Source organism: Nycticebus coucang, chromosome 14, assembly GCF_027406575.1.
Source record: "Nycticebus coucang isolate mNycCou1 chromosome 14, mNycCou1.pri, whole genome shotgun sequence".
Lineage (NCBI taxonomy): Eukaryota > Metazoa > Chordata > Mammalia > Primates > Lorisidae > Nycticebus > Nycticebus coucang.
Window position 1 is genome coordinate 88,006,526 of NC_069793.1, and position 18,137 is coordinate 88,024,662.

General features: G+C 34.6%; 1 pseudogene; it reads right to left on the reverse strand.

Annotated features, from left to right (window-relative positions):
• Window positions 1–1,137: 1,137 nt before the first annotated feature.
• The window catches only part of LOC128564545 (serine/threonine-protein kinase N2-like), a 119,169-nt pseudogene continuing 102,169 nt past the window's right edge, over window positions 1,138–18,137 (reverse strand).

Here is an 18,137-nt window from a genome sequence, read left to right on the forward strand (position 1 = left end):
TTTGTTAATCTTGTCTGCAATCCAAATTCTGAATTTGATTTCTGACATCTCAGCCAGTTGTTTATGAATGGGATCTTCAATTACATCTGCCATATCTTTCCTTGGGGGGGGTTCATCTATTCTGGTTATTCATGTTACCAGATTTTTTCCACTGATTCCGCCCCATGGTTGTTTTACTCCCTTTGATTTTTTTCCCCTGGGGCTTTGTCGAGGGCCTGTACAGTGTTGTGGCCTGAGAAACTGGGGCCCTGTCTGGTGTGGTGGGGCTAAGTGGTTCCGTCTTATTTTCAGCTGGTTTCTGTTCTACCCTAATGAAACAGATACTCTGGATTGAAGTCTCAGCTGTGGAGAAATATCAGAAATTAAGTCACCCCACCCCCCACTGGCAAACAATTGGAAAAGAAAAATCAAACCTTTCTACCACCATACACCCAGGGCACCACCTGATTTGTCCTTAGGCGATTGGTTCGGTTCAAAAGATCCAAATCAATTGTCTCAGTCTGCACCCGTCTCGGGTAAGATAGTTTAAGAGGTCTCTGGGAACTGGATCACAGGAGTCTGGTGACTACTCTGTTGTGGCTTGCTCCAGGCTGTGTGGAGTCAGGAGGAGCCCCACTATACTTTTTGATATTAATTTCCTTAAAAAAATAAGAGCATTTGCCTTATTGAAACAGAATCATGTGAAGTCTGTCATTCACAGAAAACTTCATGTGAACAGTAATAGCATTCCCAGCCCTTCTGTTTCTTTCTGTAAAGTATAGTTATGTTATTCATTTTCCTTCTTCTTAAGGCAGACATATGGCAAAACTAGGTTCTACAAAAAAATGTTTTGTTTTTTTTTCTTTTTTTAACATAGACTATTGATCCAAATGTATTTATTTGGATAGATTTTCACAATCGATGTTCGTTCAACTTAAACTCTATGTTTCCATGAAACTCCATGTTTCAGATTTATGTTGAAAATATATTGAGAAGCCACTTTTCAAGAGGGTATTAGAATGGTACTTTAAACAAATCTTCATGTGTTTTTCAAGATACAACTCAGAAGCTACAGGTAGCACAGACAGCACATGGAAGGTTGCTAATGAGATGTCTTCTTGTGAGAGTTGGTCTGCTTGGTTCACAGTGTCTGGGAAGTTAACACCAATCAGCAATGTAGTCAAAATCTCTGGACATTTCTTGTTCCTCTTCTGAAAGTATCCTTGGTTCTTGAGGTGGAGTCAGAATAGGTGCTTCTGAGGTAAATTCATTGTCGAAATGACTAATATCTTCTCGTCCTCTGATGGTGGGGACAAAGGGTGGCTTTACTTTTTGTCCATCAGAGCACTCCAATCAATTAGCTGGGTGCTTTTTTACATCCTCTGTAACTTTCTCACCAGCCCCAAGGTGCCCGTCAGGATTTCTTCTTAACAGCCTTCTCATTATGGAAATGGCTTCTGTAGATAAGAACCTTATTTACAGTACTGTCAAAAACTTCCTCTTCATCATCACCAGGAAAGGGAGAATCACCAATGAGAATTTCATATATAAGTACACCAAGCCCCCACCAATCTACAGCCCGTGTATAGGATGTTTCTGTTTATACTTCTGGGGCAAGGAATTCCAGAGTGTCACAAAATGTGCTTGTTCTGTCTCCGTAGCCCATCCCTTCTTTGCAAAGTCCAAAAGCAGCAATTTTCATAAAGCCCTCTGTGTCTAGCAATAAATTACCCAATTTCAAATCTCTATGGCAATTTTGTGTTCATGTAAATACTGCAACCCAAGAACTACATAAGCAGCATAAAATACAGCTCTTGGTTCAGAAAAGACATCAGTATGAATGTGTATCATTAGGTCCCCACTGGTAGCATACTCCATTACAAAGCAAACATGCTCTTTGGTTTGGAAACATGCAAAAAGGTTCACCAAAAAGGGATGCCTTACACTATTCACAGTTTCAAAAATTCTTTTTTCACACATCTATCTACTTCATCTCGAGCCACAATGTCTCCTTTCTTTAAGGCTTTTTTCTTTTCTTTTCTTTTCTTTTAATTGTTAAATTATAGCTGTGTACATTAGTGCAATCGCCTGTACCCATTCAAAGATGCACCATAGATGTGGCCCCACCCATTACCCTCCCTCTACCAAAACCTCGCCCCTCCCTTCCCCTTCTGTGGCCCTTTCCCCATAGTCTTGTGCTATAGTTGGGTTATAGTCTTCATGTGAAAGCTATAATTTAGCTTCATAGTAGGGCTGAGTACATTGGATACTTTTTCTTCCATTCCTGAGATACTTTGCTAAGAAGAGTATGTTCCAGCTCCATCCATGTAAACACGAAAGAGGTAAAGTCTCCATATTTCTTTCAGGCTGCATAATATTCCATGGTATACATGTACCACAATTCGCTAGTCCATGTGTGGGTCGATGGGCACTTGGGATTCTTCCATGACTTAGCAATTATGAATTAGGCTGCAATATAGTGTTATTACCTAGGTCTTTAAGGCTTTTATAGCAAACATCTCGTTTGTGTGTTTATATTCAGCCAAAAGCACCTTTCCAAAATGTCCTCTTCCCAAGACAGCACAACATGTGAAATCTTGTAGATTAAAATCAAACTTTTGCTGAGATCTTCTATTCTCAAGTTCTCGAATACCACTATATTCTAGGCCTGACTGAGGAATATCAGATTTATCAGATTGGGACTTTGGAAGTATACTGTTTCTGTGGTCAATATCAAAACAGTTTCTGAATCCTGTCCTGGTGTATCCAAAACTCTAAATTCAGAAGAACCATCCATTTCTCCAAGGGAAGAAGCATGTGGTGGGGCCAGAGGAGGTTCAGGCTCAAGATCAAAGTCCAATTTGGTTACTATAGAATCACTAGTTGAAGGCGCTAGCTCAGGGACATGTACATCAACCACTGGTGCTGTAGTAGGCACAGGAGTTTGAGGGATGAAGGTGCCAGAATGATTTACTGTAGGAATAGCTCTTCTCACTAGCCTTCCCCACGTGGCAATATTAATATTCATCTGAGGAGCTCTGAGAAATGTTTTGCCTTGTTGTTTCAAAAAAATTTTCTTTTGTCTTTGAAGTTTTGGTCTTCTTTCAATAACTGGATTAAAAAAGGTAACCTCTGCAAATAAAGTACCTTGGGGTTCCAAATAGAGACACATGCCATGCCGTTGGTTGTCTGAAAAATCTTCTAACCTCAGAAATTTTAGGTTAGAAAATCTCTAACCACAGAGATTGCCAATCACGCCAATAAACTGAAATTTTCAGCTGACGTGACCTTTCTAGTTCCAGTGTAAACTTCTGGTCTCATGACTGATCGGAAATGGGTTTCCAGCTAGTTTGACCAGCCACAGTATTATCTAGCTTCAAAATGGCACAGACATCATTGGACAAGTCATCGGTTTTTAGAAGATTTCGACTACTTCCACTTTTACTTTTACTCGTTCTGCTCATGAAAGATGATCTGATTTCACTGGGACTCCAGCTAGGTAGTGCAACCGATGGTGCTTTTGACCATCCAGATGTCTTGGCAGCTCCTAAGATGAATTTCCAAAGTACCTATTAATGCTGCTGGTTTGGACAGCGTACTATACTGGTTTTGTGTAGATATCATACTTTAACATGGACTTAACGTTGGTGATGCAACAAGGGAAAGCTCCTCAATAATAATACTTCTTTTGAGATGATTTTTGGGAAGTTCATTTAATCTTTGCTCTAAGGAATACTTTAAAAGATCCAACTTCTGACTTGATTCATTAAATCTTGCTTGAGCTTCTGAAAGTGCTTTTCGGTCTGTTACTTTTCTTGAGTCAAGTATTTCATTACATCTTTGCACCTTCTGCAACTGCAAACTCTGTCCTAAAATGATGCCTTAATTCTTCCATTGGAAGTTCAAGAGGACTTATCACAGGTTTTTCATTATCAAAAGCCAATTCATTGGTATTGAACTGCCTGAAGAATCTGCATTCATATAACTTCAATTTTCCTGCTGCGTGTAACAGCTCCGTGGTGAATGCTGGGACTCCGCGATCTGTTGGCTGTTGGTTTTTCTTGTTTTATTTTTTTCCATCTTCTCTTTTCTTGCCTAAGTGGCAGTCCTTATTTTTATCTTTGAATTATAACAAGACACTACAGTTGTCTTAGAGGCTTCATTTCTGTTTTGTTTTATGAGAACTATAGTTTACTTATTTATTTTTCTTAAGTTATTTCCAAGTAGGAACTAGAGTTTAATTTGTTTCTTTAGTCCTCCCAATGATTATATAAACTGTTGATAGATGATTCCCCTAATTAAGAATCACTCCTAAGAATAAGTATCTTTTTTTTTTTTTTAAAGACAGAGGCTCAGGCTGTTGCCCTAGGCAGAGTACCATAGTGTCACAGTTCACAGCAACCTTCAACTCAGGGTCAAGTGATCCTCTTGCCTAAAAAATATAGAAAATATAGTTTTTCTATATTTAGTAGAGACAGGGTCTTGCTTTTTGGTCAGGCTGGTCTCAAACTTGTTAGCTCAAGCAATCCACCTGCCTTGGCCTCACAGAGTGCTAGGGTTATAGGTGTGAGCCACCACACCTGGCCAATAAATATCTCTAAGCTTTATTTAACATACCCTGATACTTTTCCCTACATTAGATATATACTGAAATTCTACAATAAGAAAACTATTGTTTTACTTAAGCAATGTATCCACTGCACACGAGTTATGTGAACTTGAGAAAATGGCTTAACTTAAATGCTCAAATATCTGTTCATTTTCTCTTACATAAAATATAATCTTTGTCAGCAAATAAAAGCTTATTTGCTTTTATATTCTAAAATGTTAGAATAATACTGGGTACACAAAATTCATACAAAAAGTATTTGCTGCAAGCATTAAATAACCACATCCTAAGCAAGTTAGTACTTTTCTTAGTAATTGTAAGAATTATTTTTTCTATGTGGAGACAAGACAACATTTATCCTGTTACCTTATTGATGCCACTTCCAATATTTCCACATTTTTTTCAAGCATCCATGAAACATCTACCAAGATAGACCATATTATGAGTCATAAAGGAAAACTTGAAAATTATAAAAATTTAAAATTATGATTATATAATTATAAATTTATAAATTATAAAAAATAATTAAATTTATGCAGAAAATTCATCCTAATAATACTGTATGAAGTCAAGAACATTAGAAATTGAGAAAAACTCTAAAATTAATCAAGGTTTCTACCTGAAGTCTAAAACAAGTAGAGTGAAACAAATATGATCCAGGAGAAGAAAGAAAATAATAATGATAAATCAAAAAATTGAAAATAGGAAAAGAAAAAACAAAATAAAAATTCATTAAAAAATTAACCCTAGTAAGATTTACAAAGGCGTGACTATAGGTCCTTAAGCCATTAAAAGGTCAGTAATGAATATAACACATAATTTTATGCTTCTAAAATCAACTCAGAATAAACCAATATTATGAAAACAGCATAACATTAAACAGAACTATATGAAATAGATGATCAGAATTGTCCTATAACAATTAAAGCAATTTAATTTGTAGTTTACTCTTGAAAAAGAATATTTCATGTCCAGATAATTTCATTAGAAATATCTACCAAATTTTTGAATTAACTTTAATTTTACAATATTTATTCCACAGAACAGAAAAGGAGAACATTTCCTGATCCATTTTATGAGAACAGAATAACCCTGATGCCAAAAATCAAAGAGAGTACAAAATAACAAAACTTTAGACAGACATTTTATGAATTTATAAACAAAAAGAATTTACACAATTAATGCACTAAGTATATCAGAACATGTTAGGAAACAAAATCCAATAATGTAAAAAAATTACATGCCATCACCAAGTGAAGTTTATTACAGAGAACAAGGCTCAATTATTTGACTATCAATGCAATTCACCATATTAGCAGATTAAAGAAGGGGAAAAAAATCACATTGTCATATAAACTTTTCAGAAAGAACATTTGACATAATTCAGCATCCATGAATGGTAAAACTTTTTGGAGGGTCGGAAGACAAAGAATTTGTCTGAATTTGGTAATGGACATATTCAAAAATACCAACAGCTGACACCATTCTATGATGGTTAAAGACTGATTGCTTTGGCAAGGATGTCCATTCACAACACTCCGAATCTAATTAATTGTATAACTAATAGCAGAGAAGGGATAAAGAAAGGGGCTTCAAGGAGTATGGGAGGAAAGCCTGGCCTTCTGAATAAGAAAGTCTGGAGGAGTCATAGAAACATTATGGGAACATTGTGGCTCACCTGACCAAGAATATCCTACACAAAATCCACGTTCCACATTTGGACCTGGGGTGAACAATGCACACCATACATACTCCAAGAATTGGTAAAAACATCAATTAGGTCAGCACTCAGCGATTCCTGCATAAAAAAGAAAGAGAATATGTATATGAGGTAACCTAGGTAATCAGTGCCCAATAAAAAAGGATAAAGGTGCCTGCAGATGCAGAGAGACCAGTGAAAAACTTACACAAACAAATTCAAAGGTAGATATAGATGTTTATGCCTTTACACTGCCTTTGTCATGGTGTCTCTTTTCACTCACTAGAACCACCCCACCCCAACCCCCACGGGAAATGCATTAACTTTCTTTTTACTTAAATAAATGTTCTCTTTGTTGTTAAAGTCTGTGTGAAGTTACTTTTGCTTTCATTCCACTCTGCTGGCCCTGTCCCCATTTTCATCAGGTCTCTATCCACTTTCACTTCCAATTGTTAGTTCCATGGAATAACCCAACCAGGTCAGCTGGGATGGGAGAACTTGACCCTGCACCACCAAAATAACCATTGTAATAAGATAGGGAATAGGCACACACACATTGGTAACACAACTGTCCCTTTATGCATATGTCATATGCATACCTATGAATAAATTCTGTAAGACTCCAGATTTTTTAAGAACCTCTTAGAGATTAGTGAGTTTAGCAATGCCACAGGCTACATAGTCAACTCATAAAAATCAATATTATTTACACTTCTATATATTAGGGCAATTGAAGTAATACCAAAAATATATTACTGGGATCTGATCAAACTAAAAAGCTTCTGCACTGCCAAGAACACAGTAAATAAAGCAAATTGACTGCCCTCAGAATAAGAGAAGATATTTGCAGGCTATGTTTCCAACAAAGGTCTGATAACCAGAACCCACAGATAACTCAAACTTATTAATAAGAAAAGAACAAATGATCCCATTTCACTATGGGCAAGAGATCTGAACAGAAGCTTCTCCAAAGAAGACAGGTCTATAGACACATGAAAAATGCTCATCATCTTTAATCATCAGAGAAATGCAAATCAAAACCACTTTGAGATACCATCTAACTCCTATAAGAGTAACCCACATAACCAAATCCCAAAACTACAGATGTTGGCATGGATGTGGAGAAAAGGGAACACTTCTCCACTGCTGTGGGAATTCAAGCTAATATGTTCCTTTTGGAAAGAAGTTTGGAGAACACTCAGGGATCTAAAAATTGACCTGCCATTGGATCCTGTAAGTCCTCTACTAGGAGTGTATCTAAAAGACCAAAAATCACTTTGCACCAGATCATTCATTGCAGCTCAATTAATAATAGCCAAGTCATGGAAGATGCCCAAGTGCCCATTGACCCATGAATAGATGAATAAATTATGGTATATGTACACCATGGAATATTATGCAGCCTTAAAAAAGATGGAGACTTTACCTCTTTTATGTTTACATGGAGGGACCTGGAACATTATCCTGAGTAAAGTATCTCAAGAATGGAGGAAAATGTATCCAATATACTCAGTACTTCTATGAAACCAACTTATATTTACTCACACTTTCTTATGAAAGGTAGAACACAGCTATAACCCAGGATGAAGGAGAGAAATGGAGTGGGAAGGGAGAGGAGGGGAAAGTTTGATAGAAGGAGGGTAAATGGTGGGACCACACCTATGGAACATATTGCAAGGGTACCAGTCAAATCTATCAAGTGTAGAACATAAATGTCTTAACATAATAATCAAGTAAATGAGGTGAAAGCTATATTAATTAGTTTGATGTAAGAATATCAAATTGTATAAAAAAATCAACACATTGTACCCCACATATGCATAAATTATTCATGATGTATGTGTATATAACTTAATAAAAAAAAAAGAATGAATAGGCAGAGACTAAAACTGAAAACAAAATGTAAGTTATAATCACTCCAAAGAAAATAAAATATTTAACAGAATATATATGATATATAGTTAATAAAACATATGTAAGATCTTACTACTAAATTTTATAAAATTATGATGAAAGAACTCAATCAAGTACCAAAATAAATAAATAAGACATTAATTGGAAAATTCCATATAATAGAAATGTGAATTTTTCCTAAATTAATCAACAGACTACTGAGATTTGTATTAAAATTCCACCAGAATTTTTGTGAATATAGACAATCTTCTAAAATTCATGTAGAGGCTGAATAAAAAAGGTAAAAAATGAAAAAAATCTTGATGAAGAAGAATAAAGTAGAAGGAATTTCTGTACTCATTGTTTCGGCTTACTAAAAACCTATAGTAATAAAGAAAATATGACTTTGGCAGAAGTTTAGACAAACAGATCAACAGAACAGAGTAGAAAACTTAGAAATAGACCCATATAAACATACTCAAATTCTTTGTTTATAATGGTGCAAAAACTATTTGGTAGAGAAAGTATAGATCTTTTCAATAAAAGGTAATTGAAACTTAATGGTAATCGAACCTTACATGTTATACAAAAATTAACTCAAAATGAATTTAGATTAAATATGGATAGAAAGTGGTTGCCAGGGTTAGGGAGGAAGAAAGTGTATAAAAGGGGAGAGGTGAGAGAAGTAGATATGAACAAAAAGGACAAAATGAGGCCATAGAACTTTTCCATATCTTGAGCATGAGAGTGGATACACAAACCTACACAGGTGACAAAATTATGTAGAATTAAACACACAAAAATACTATACCTATGAGTAAAAGGAAAATGGAGGAAATTAAAACAGTAATGGTGGCTTATGGTAATATCAATATTTTGGTTATGATATTGTTACAATTTTTCTAATTATTATCATTGGTGACCTTGGCAAGGTTTTTAAGATCTTTGTGTTATTCTTTACAATTGTATATGAATCTAAAATTATCATGAAATTCAATTGAGAATAAGCATAAATTATTAATATAAAAATTATTCTATCTCCAAAATATGCAATACTACATCATTTTACCATAAACACATTGAAGTTACTAATAGAATATAACCAAATATATATATATATATGTATATATTTTTTTTATGTGGTTTTTGGCCGGGGCTGGGTTTGAACCTGCCACCTCCGGCATATGGGACCGGCACCCTACTCCTTGAGCCACAGGTGCCACCCAACCAAATATCTTTTTAACACTGTAATTTTGGTTGAAGTAAAGTAGGGAACAATCTTTAGGGACAAAAATTGATGAGAAAGGCCGAAAAATATTATATTTTACCAGCAGTGCAAGGGCAAACTTACAAATTTTGTAATAGAAATGTCTTTTTGCTGACACCAAAGTTGAAAGTGAAAGAATATATAACAAAAATGGACGGGAAACTGGAACACACAGCTAGGAAGCACAAATACATTTGCCATCATTACACAGATGTACTAAGATAAATCAGTCATCAAAAAATAAAACAAAAACACAAATAAGAAACTTGACTTAGACACTTTTGTTCCTGGTGGCAAGATGTAACTTTTTAGAATTGCTAACTACAAATTTCCCGTCACATTCATTTGTAATTAAACATATATACCTACATGAGCCAGGAAACCTCAGGGTATTAGTATCCCAATGAAGTTGAAATTATTCTGGTTTGGTAAAATTCCAATATAAATAAAAATCAGCCCACATCTAAGTATCAAAATGGTATACCATAATAGCTAAAAAAAGAAAATGTTAAATGTAATCAAAAGAAAGTGCTTAAAGAGAAAAAATATTTTATAAAGGAAAGTTCACAGCAGTACCAAGGAAACCCAGTAGATAATGAGGCAGTATTTTCAAAGTGCCAAAGGAAAAATAAGATTAAACAAATGTTTAGTCTGATATACTATTATGCCAGAGATGCAGAATTTAGTTAAGTCTAATTATATTGATGTTAAAGTTTTCTTCAAATAAAAATGGTACATTCTAAACTGAGAGGTAAGTCTTTCCAAAACACATCCCGAAAGCTTTAATAAGACTTTCAAAATGCTCCTAGAAAGCATTAAGAAAACAAAAGTCACAAAAACATTATTGGCAAAGATGAAGATGCTAACACCCTGGAACTATTAACTTCTCTTCAAGTTTTCAACCTAGATAATGTCTTACAAGTGCAGAATATAATGTCCAAGAAAATCCTCAGCACAGTTGTGTATAATATAAAATGTAAAAAGAAATTTTAAACACTTCTTGTGTACATGATGTTAACATCTGTATGAAGTTTCACAACATATGATGCCATATCATACATCTTCTCAGATGCATGACTATAATTATATTAAGAGAAGACCTCTGATGACAGAAACTACTTTCACAGGTACCATTGCCGCTGGTTGGGAGATGGAGATATACTATCATAAAGAAAACAATTCCTACTTATGACCAATGTTTCAAACTCTAAGTTTGTCACTAATACTCTAGTCTTTATATATGAGGTATTTTCATATGTGAGGTATTTCATGACTTTAGAATTTTTAATATTCCCAACTACATTTGTCTTGCTTCTACTTGAAGAAAGCAGTAGCAACCTGCTGTTTACCATCTCTCAAATAAATGAGAACTGTTTTATTTTTATTTATTTATTTATTTATTTGTGTTTTTTTTTTTTTTTGGCCGGGGCTGGGTTTGAACCCGCCACCTCCGTCATATGGGACTGGCGCCCTACTCACTGAGTCACAAGCGCCACCCGAGAACTGTTTTATTATAATCATATATACATTAAATGTAAATATATTAATATAAACACAAATTAAAATTTGTTATGATTATATTTTATAAAAATAGCTATATTCAACTTCTGAAATTACAAATTACATACAAAATGATGTGATTAAGTTTATACATGATTAACCTTGTGAATACTTTTATATTATGACTTTTGCTTTCTACCAAACCTTGAAAATTTGAGGAATTAATAAATACTCAAAATGAAAATGTCCCTTTATACTTTTCCCTATACTTTTTTGAATAATCTCACGTATATTCTTACATTTTCCCAAATGTATTTTATTTGCCTCAAGAAAGCAATGACTGGATATAGAACTGATGAATTTTTGTCCCTTCCTTCAATTTGCATGCAGGCAGCTTTTAGGAAATGTTAGCATTCAAAATTTCAGGTGAGAAATCAGATGTTTGTAAGATCATCTGTCTTCTGTTCTTTATAGGTAGCTTTTTCTTCCATTTGAACTCTTATAATATGCAGTATTACCTCTGGAGCTTAAGAATTTCACCAGAATATTCTAGGCCTGAGTCTTAAAAAAAAAATATTAATCTTGTTTTACAGTAACCAACCCTTATCAATACACATACTTCAAGGGAACATTTTTCTATTCTTAAATATTTCAAAATAACACAAAATGTGAATATATTGAAGGAGTACAAAAGGATTATATAATACATGAGAATGTTCTTGCTAAGTACAGAGATTAGCTGGTATTGATATGTTGCTATGCTAACAAGGATCAACATTTTTTCTGTTTTGGGTGCTCTTTTTCAAACCATATTATAGATTATTGTTGGCATCTAATGGAACAATTTATAAAAGAAGAGAACCCTCAAATATTTTACAATGAGTAATGTTTAAGATATAATACACTTATATTAAAAAATAACTTTGAATGTGGATTCAAAATATGTCTTTTGTGCTGTGGTTACCAGGTAATCTTGGCCTCACCACAGCCCAGTTTTGGCACTAAATGTGTATTTTACCTCTTTTTTTTTTTTTTTCCTCACCAGATATATATGTCCAATTCACACAATCTCAAAAGGCTGATTTTCCACAACAAACATTTCTTTTTTACTTTATTTTGGATAAGAAGCCACATATAAATTTTATGACCGATGATGTTATAAATTAGTTCCCCTGAAGTATTCTCTACTTAGTATTAAATACTTTTCAATCTTCTTGGGACAATGTAATAATTATTTTTCTTGGGGAAGTTATAGAAAAAACTGGAAGAAGACATTAATACTAAATAGAGAATTCACATAACTGGTTTATGTTATTCATAGTTAATTGCTCAAACCAACTTAGAAAGGAATGTTAGTGTCATTCATCTATTTGCTACAGGTCCTAGAGGTAAAAATAAAATAGAAAAACTGGGCTGTGGAAGAATTTGGGTCATGACGTGTTCTGGATGTCAAGAGAATATATATGTCTTTCTTTTAACAAAATGTCTATATTTGAGTCATTCAAGGAGATAGATTAATTTAGTTGTGTATCTTCGTGGTAAAAATAAAGTTGCCATGTGTGAATGCAACAGAGGAAATATGTGCATTCATGTTTATATAAATGTACATATAAATTTTTTATTTCTGATTTGGGAAAGGTAAGAGGAGATTTCAGATATACAATATTGATGCTTTTGAATTCTTCAGTCAAAGACTTATAGGCCCCTGAAGATTGTGCTTCACCACATTCTATATTAAAATGAGATTTCACATACTTATGTGAATATTATAAGATGTCATTACTGTCAGAAGAAATGTCAGGTAAACACGGATAACATATTAAACTAATATTTTAAAGCCTCAGGTTAGTTGAGAAAGCTCAGGAATCAAAGCACCAATCACGTCACAATATGTGTAGATCTCTTAGTGATGTACATGACCGCTCAGCGAAACTTCAGTATTTTCATTCTGTGAGAATCTGAAATAGCTCAATATTATTTTGAGAATTTCTGATTAAAAATTTCTGGGCAGCTTAGGATTAGCTACATATCTGTGAACAAAACACATAGATTGCCTGTGCCAAAACTTCTTTAACCAACTTAACCATTTCCTTTTTCCTGCCTAATCAATGGTGAAGTAAGTACTTGCTAGTGAGAGTTTAGGGAAATCTGCTATATAATGAGATTCAGTTTGTATGGATATAATTTTTCCCACTTTATGGGCATTGATTAAGTCAATGTAAATTTTATCTAGGACTACCTATTGAGGGCTTACTGTGAACAAACCACTAGACTAAATACTATGATAGAAATGTCAGACTGTATGTGTCTAGACTAATTTCTGAACTTGAGGAGCTCAAACTTATCAACAATGTAGAGAATGTGTCAAGGGAAACCATCTTGATCTAAAAAATACCAAGAATGTGAGAAATAGTAATCTAGAAGTTATTCTTCATGATGGTGCATGGGTCAAATCTTACAAGATGGTAGAACTTTGATGAACAAATATGTAAGGACAAGCATAGAGGGAAAAGTTAGAACCACAAAAGAAGACATCTGCTCTGGTGGATATTTGGTTGTTTTTTTTTTTTTTTTTTTGGCCGGGGCTGGGTTTGAACCCACCACCTCCAGCATATGGGACCGGCCCCCTACTCCTTGAGACACAGGCGCTGCCCATTTGTTTGTTTTTTGTTTTTGCTTCAGACAGAATTTCACTCTGTCACCCTGGGTAGAGTGACAGCAACCTCAAATTCCTGGGCTCTAGCGATTCTCTTGCCTCAGCCTCTTAAGTAGATGCAACTGCAGGTGCCCACCACAACACGCAGATAGTTTTTCTATTTTTAGTAGAGATGGGGGTCTCAATCTTGCTCTGGCTGGTCCTGAACTCCTGAACTCAAGCCAACTAACCACCTTCCTGGGCCTCCAAAAGTGTTACAATTACAGGCATGAGCCACTGTGCCCAGCTCTGGTGGGTTTAAAATGAAAGAGGAGCAACAGAAAATAATGCACATAATGAGGATATAGTTAAACTGGAAATTCTCGGTATATCTGACAGATGATTTGGAGATTTTGAATCATTAGGGTTTTGTTTTCAGAATGTATTTGGAGTAACACTAAGGAAAAATGATTAGAAATAAGTTACAGACGGAAGTATGAGGAAAGGAGGGAATTATCATCATCATGATCTTAATTTAGGAGAAGGAATAATAAATCTAGAGAGGTGACTTAAAATTAGCAAGTGGCAATTGGGATGTAAAACCTGCATCAGTCTAAATTAAAAGTCACGTTTCCTATACCACATCCAGCTGTTTTGAGGGAATTTGGCTGTGCCGCATTTATAGAACCTGCCACTACATCGTTTTTTCATTTCAGATAACTAAATCTACATAACAAAGTGCTACTTTTAAGAGTCAAATACCAAGTGCAAGCAGGTACCTATAATACATATGCACCCAACACCTGGTAAGAACTTAGTACTAAAACTTTTGTTGGCACTCAGGATGTACCATCTCAGGATACAACTGTTAGGAGACGATAATGTGCCACTCCAGAATGTTCCATTATACATATTGATCACTTCAAGCTGATGATTTTGAGAAACAACAGACACAGGAATAGCTTTTCAAAGTTGCCCTTTTGTAAAAGAAATTTACACCTGTAAGCAAATGTTTAATTAATAAAGTTAGGTCTATCAAGAAGACAGTTGCTCAGAGATAACTCCAATTGTCCTGCTCTTCTTTGAGTCTTATTTTTATGGGACTTTCATGCATACATACATAATTCAAATGATTTTTCTACTGTTAATCTCTCTTATTTCAATTTAACTCATAGCCCAAAGAAGCTAGAAGAGTGGGGAAAAGCCATTTTTTCCTCCTCTACCCTTTCCCACTTCATGTATACACATAACATTGTTTAAAACTGCAGTACCGGGCAGTGCCTGTGGCTCAAAGGAGTAGGGCACTGGACCCATATGCCAGAGGTGGTGGGTTCAAAACCAGCCCTGGCCAAAACTGCAAAAAAAAAAGAAAGAAAAAAGATCTTGGAATCAGAAGGCTGCAGATTCCCCACCCCTAACATGGCTAATTGGCTTTTTTTTTCCTGTTAACATTGTAGATGATATGTAAAATGCAGTATTAAAAAAAAAAATCCATGAAGTCACTTAGAACTTTAATCTGCCAGAGGAAACTTTCATTAATATGTTGATATATTATGTTACTTCGATTTTTCAATACACAGATAACCATAAACAATGTATTTGAAGCATTTGCAAGGTCTACTTCCAAGAAATTTCAATTAGCCAAGAGGTCCTATGGCTGATGGGATGACTAGGTAATAATCACATGCTATTTCCAAAGGCAATTTTAGATCTGACATATAAAGAAATTGGTATTCATCACTCTCCTCCTTAATAAAGGAGAAAGCTGGACATAATGGAAATCAACTTTTCTTGGCCTTACCAGACAATTGAGGTTTCAGGATAAGCTATCACCTCAAAGACAGGTGCATACAAGCAATAAGTCCATGTGTTATTTACCTGGAGCAATAGCTCCTACAGTTTATTAACTGGTAAGAATGCGTGAAATTCCAAAGGCTGAATATGAAGCATAGAGTAAGAAACTCCAGAAGCACAGTCTTAGGTACACCTCAAATTTATGTCACTTTTATATCCAGTAATCCCATCAAATGTTTGCAAGAGAAAAAAAAAAAAAAAGATTAGACTTTCTCAGAGACTTATCACACTTGGATGGGATTTATCCAAGATAGATACTTTAGATCTGCCCATCTCCAATAAATGGGAGTGGGGGAGTATAAGAAGATTAGAATAGAAACATTTGTGAAGAGGCCATCATAGCCAAAGGACAAAGGCACTAAAATACTGTGATGTCAGTATGAAAGTTTTTCCTCCTGGACACTGTACTACCACCATAACAGGGATCTAGTTAATAATAGAAGATTACAGCTGAACGAACTATTTAAGGAAGAGTTCTTATGGAAGTTCAAATATAAAGAGGTGAAAACAAGGACACTGGACCTATAGCTGCCTGCTGTGCTCATTAATCAGAGCCTACCTCCTAACAATGAATCTATTAGACTCAGTTAACCTCAACTAACCTCAATTATTCTTCCACTACAGGCCTTTCCCCTCAGTTTTTACTACCTTGTATATCATCTTAGCTTTTAGCAAAAAACAAATAAAGCAAGAAAACAAAAGGAAAGAATGATAAAAGGTAATGTTTGACACCTCCTGAAGAGATAAAACAACCAATAGAATCAGACTCAAATTTGACACAAATGTTAGAAATAAAATATGTGTTGAAGTGTGGTTGATACATGAAAAAATATATATATATGGAGTTCCTATAACTATGATTAATACAATAAGGTCTTTTATGAAAAAAGTAGACAACATGAAAGCAGATTTGTAATGTAAGAAAAGATGTATACCCTAAGAAAGAAAGAATAAAAAGAAGTAGGAAATACTAGGAAAGAAAAAAACAACACTACCAGAAATGAAAGATGACTTTGATGTGCTCATTAGTAGGTCTAACATGATGAGGTTCAGTCAGTAAGTTTAAAGATATAGCGAAAGAAATTCCTCAGACTGAAATGGGAGTACTAAAAAAAAAAAAAAAAAAAAGAAAGAAAGAAAGAAAGGATGAAAGGCCAGAGATTGGTGGCTACTAATTGTAATCTAGCACTCTGGGAGGCTGAGGCAGGAGGACTACTTGAAGAGACGAGTTCCAGACCAGCGTTGGTGGTTCAGAGTGAGACCCTGTGTTTACAAGAAATTAAAAAAAAAAAATTGTATGGTAGTGCATGCCTGTAGTCCTAGCTACTCAGAGCCTGAGGAAGGAGGATCATTAGAGCCCTGTGATTGCACCATGGCACTCCAGCCTGGGCAACAGAGTGAGACCTTATCTTACTACTTACTCTGGAGTCTGCCAAATCCAAAGTTACTTCTCTTTAATTACAGATTGTAACAATTTCTTCAACATCATTACTGCCATCACTATTTAGAACATTAAGTCCTATATTTCAACATTCATGGCATCAGTCCCTAACCTTTTCTGGCACTAGGGACCAACTTCACAGCAGATAATTTGTCCACAGATTGGGGTCTGGGGGTGGTGTGGGGATCTGACAGGAGGTGGAGCTCAAGTGATGTTCATCACCACAGACAATAAACAGTAAAAGGACAGAGTGAATAATGTTGGCATTTTGAGAACATATCAACAAATAAATTATGTAGATGAAGTGAAATATACATATATTTTAAATATACTTAATTAAGAACCTTCAATCAAATAAAACGAGCACAAGATGACTTCATTAATGAAATGAATTAAAGAAAGAAAAACACTGATCTTAACAGACTAGATGAATTGAATATATACAGGAAAAAATAAATCTCAATACACAACATGCAGAAACAAATGCACATGCACTGTAGATGTACATAGAGAAAATTAGGCAGATGTGATGGTTTATGCCTGTAATCCCAGCACTTTGGGAGGCTGACGTGGGAGGATCACTTGAGTTGAGAAATTTCAAACCAATCTCGGCAAAATAGTGAAAAACCATCTCTGCAAAAAATGAGAACAAAAATTTAAAAATTAGCCAGGCTTGGTGGCACACACCTGCTCTTTGGGTGGCTGACACAGGAGGATTCTTTGAGCCCCAAGTTCAAGGCTGCATTGAATTATAATGATGCACTACATTCAGCCTGGGATATAGAGCAAGATGCTGTCTCAAAAAATTAAAAAAGTAAAAAAATAAAAAAATATTAAACAATTTCTTGATGGTACCATAAAAGAACATCTATAAATATAAACAGTTATTATATAATATTAAATAATATTATATTATTATTATTCCATAATAATTGACAATACAATTTTTTAAAAAAAGAATATCTTCATTACCTGGAAGCAGTGGGGAAGGGAGTGCTTTCAGGAGGACACAAAAAAAAAATCAACCATAAAGGTAAAAATAGATAAACATTAAAGTACAGGCATGGTCCTCAAAACACACATGTACAAGTGTTTTAAAAAGCAAGTTAAACAATGAGAAAAAAATATTGTAATACACAAATCAGATAAAGAACTTGAGTGTAGAATAAAGAACTTTTGAAAATTAATGAGAAAAAATACATATTCACTTCAAACTGACACAAAATTAACAAATATTTTATTAAAAAGGATGTTCAAAAC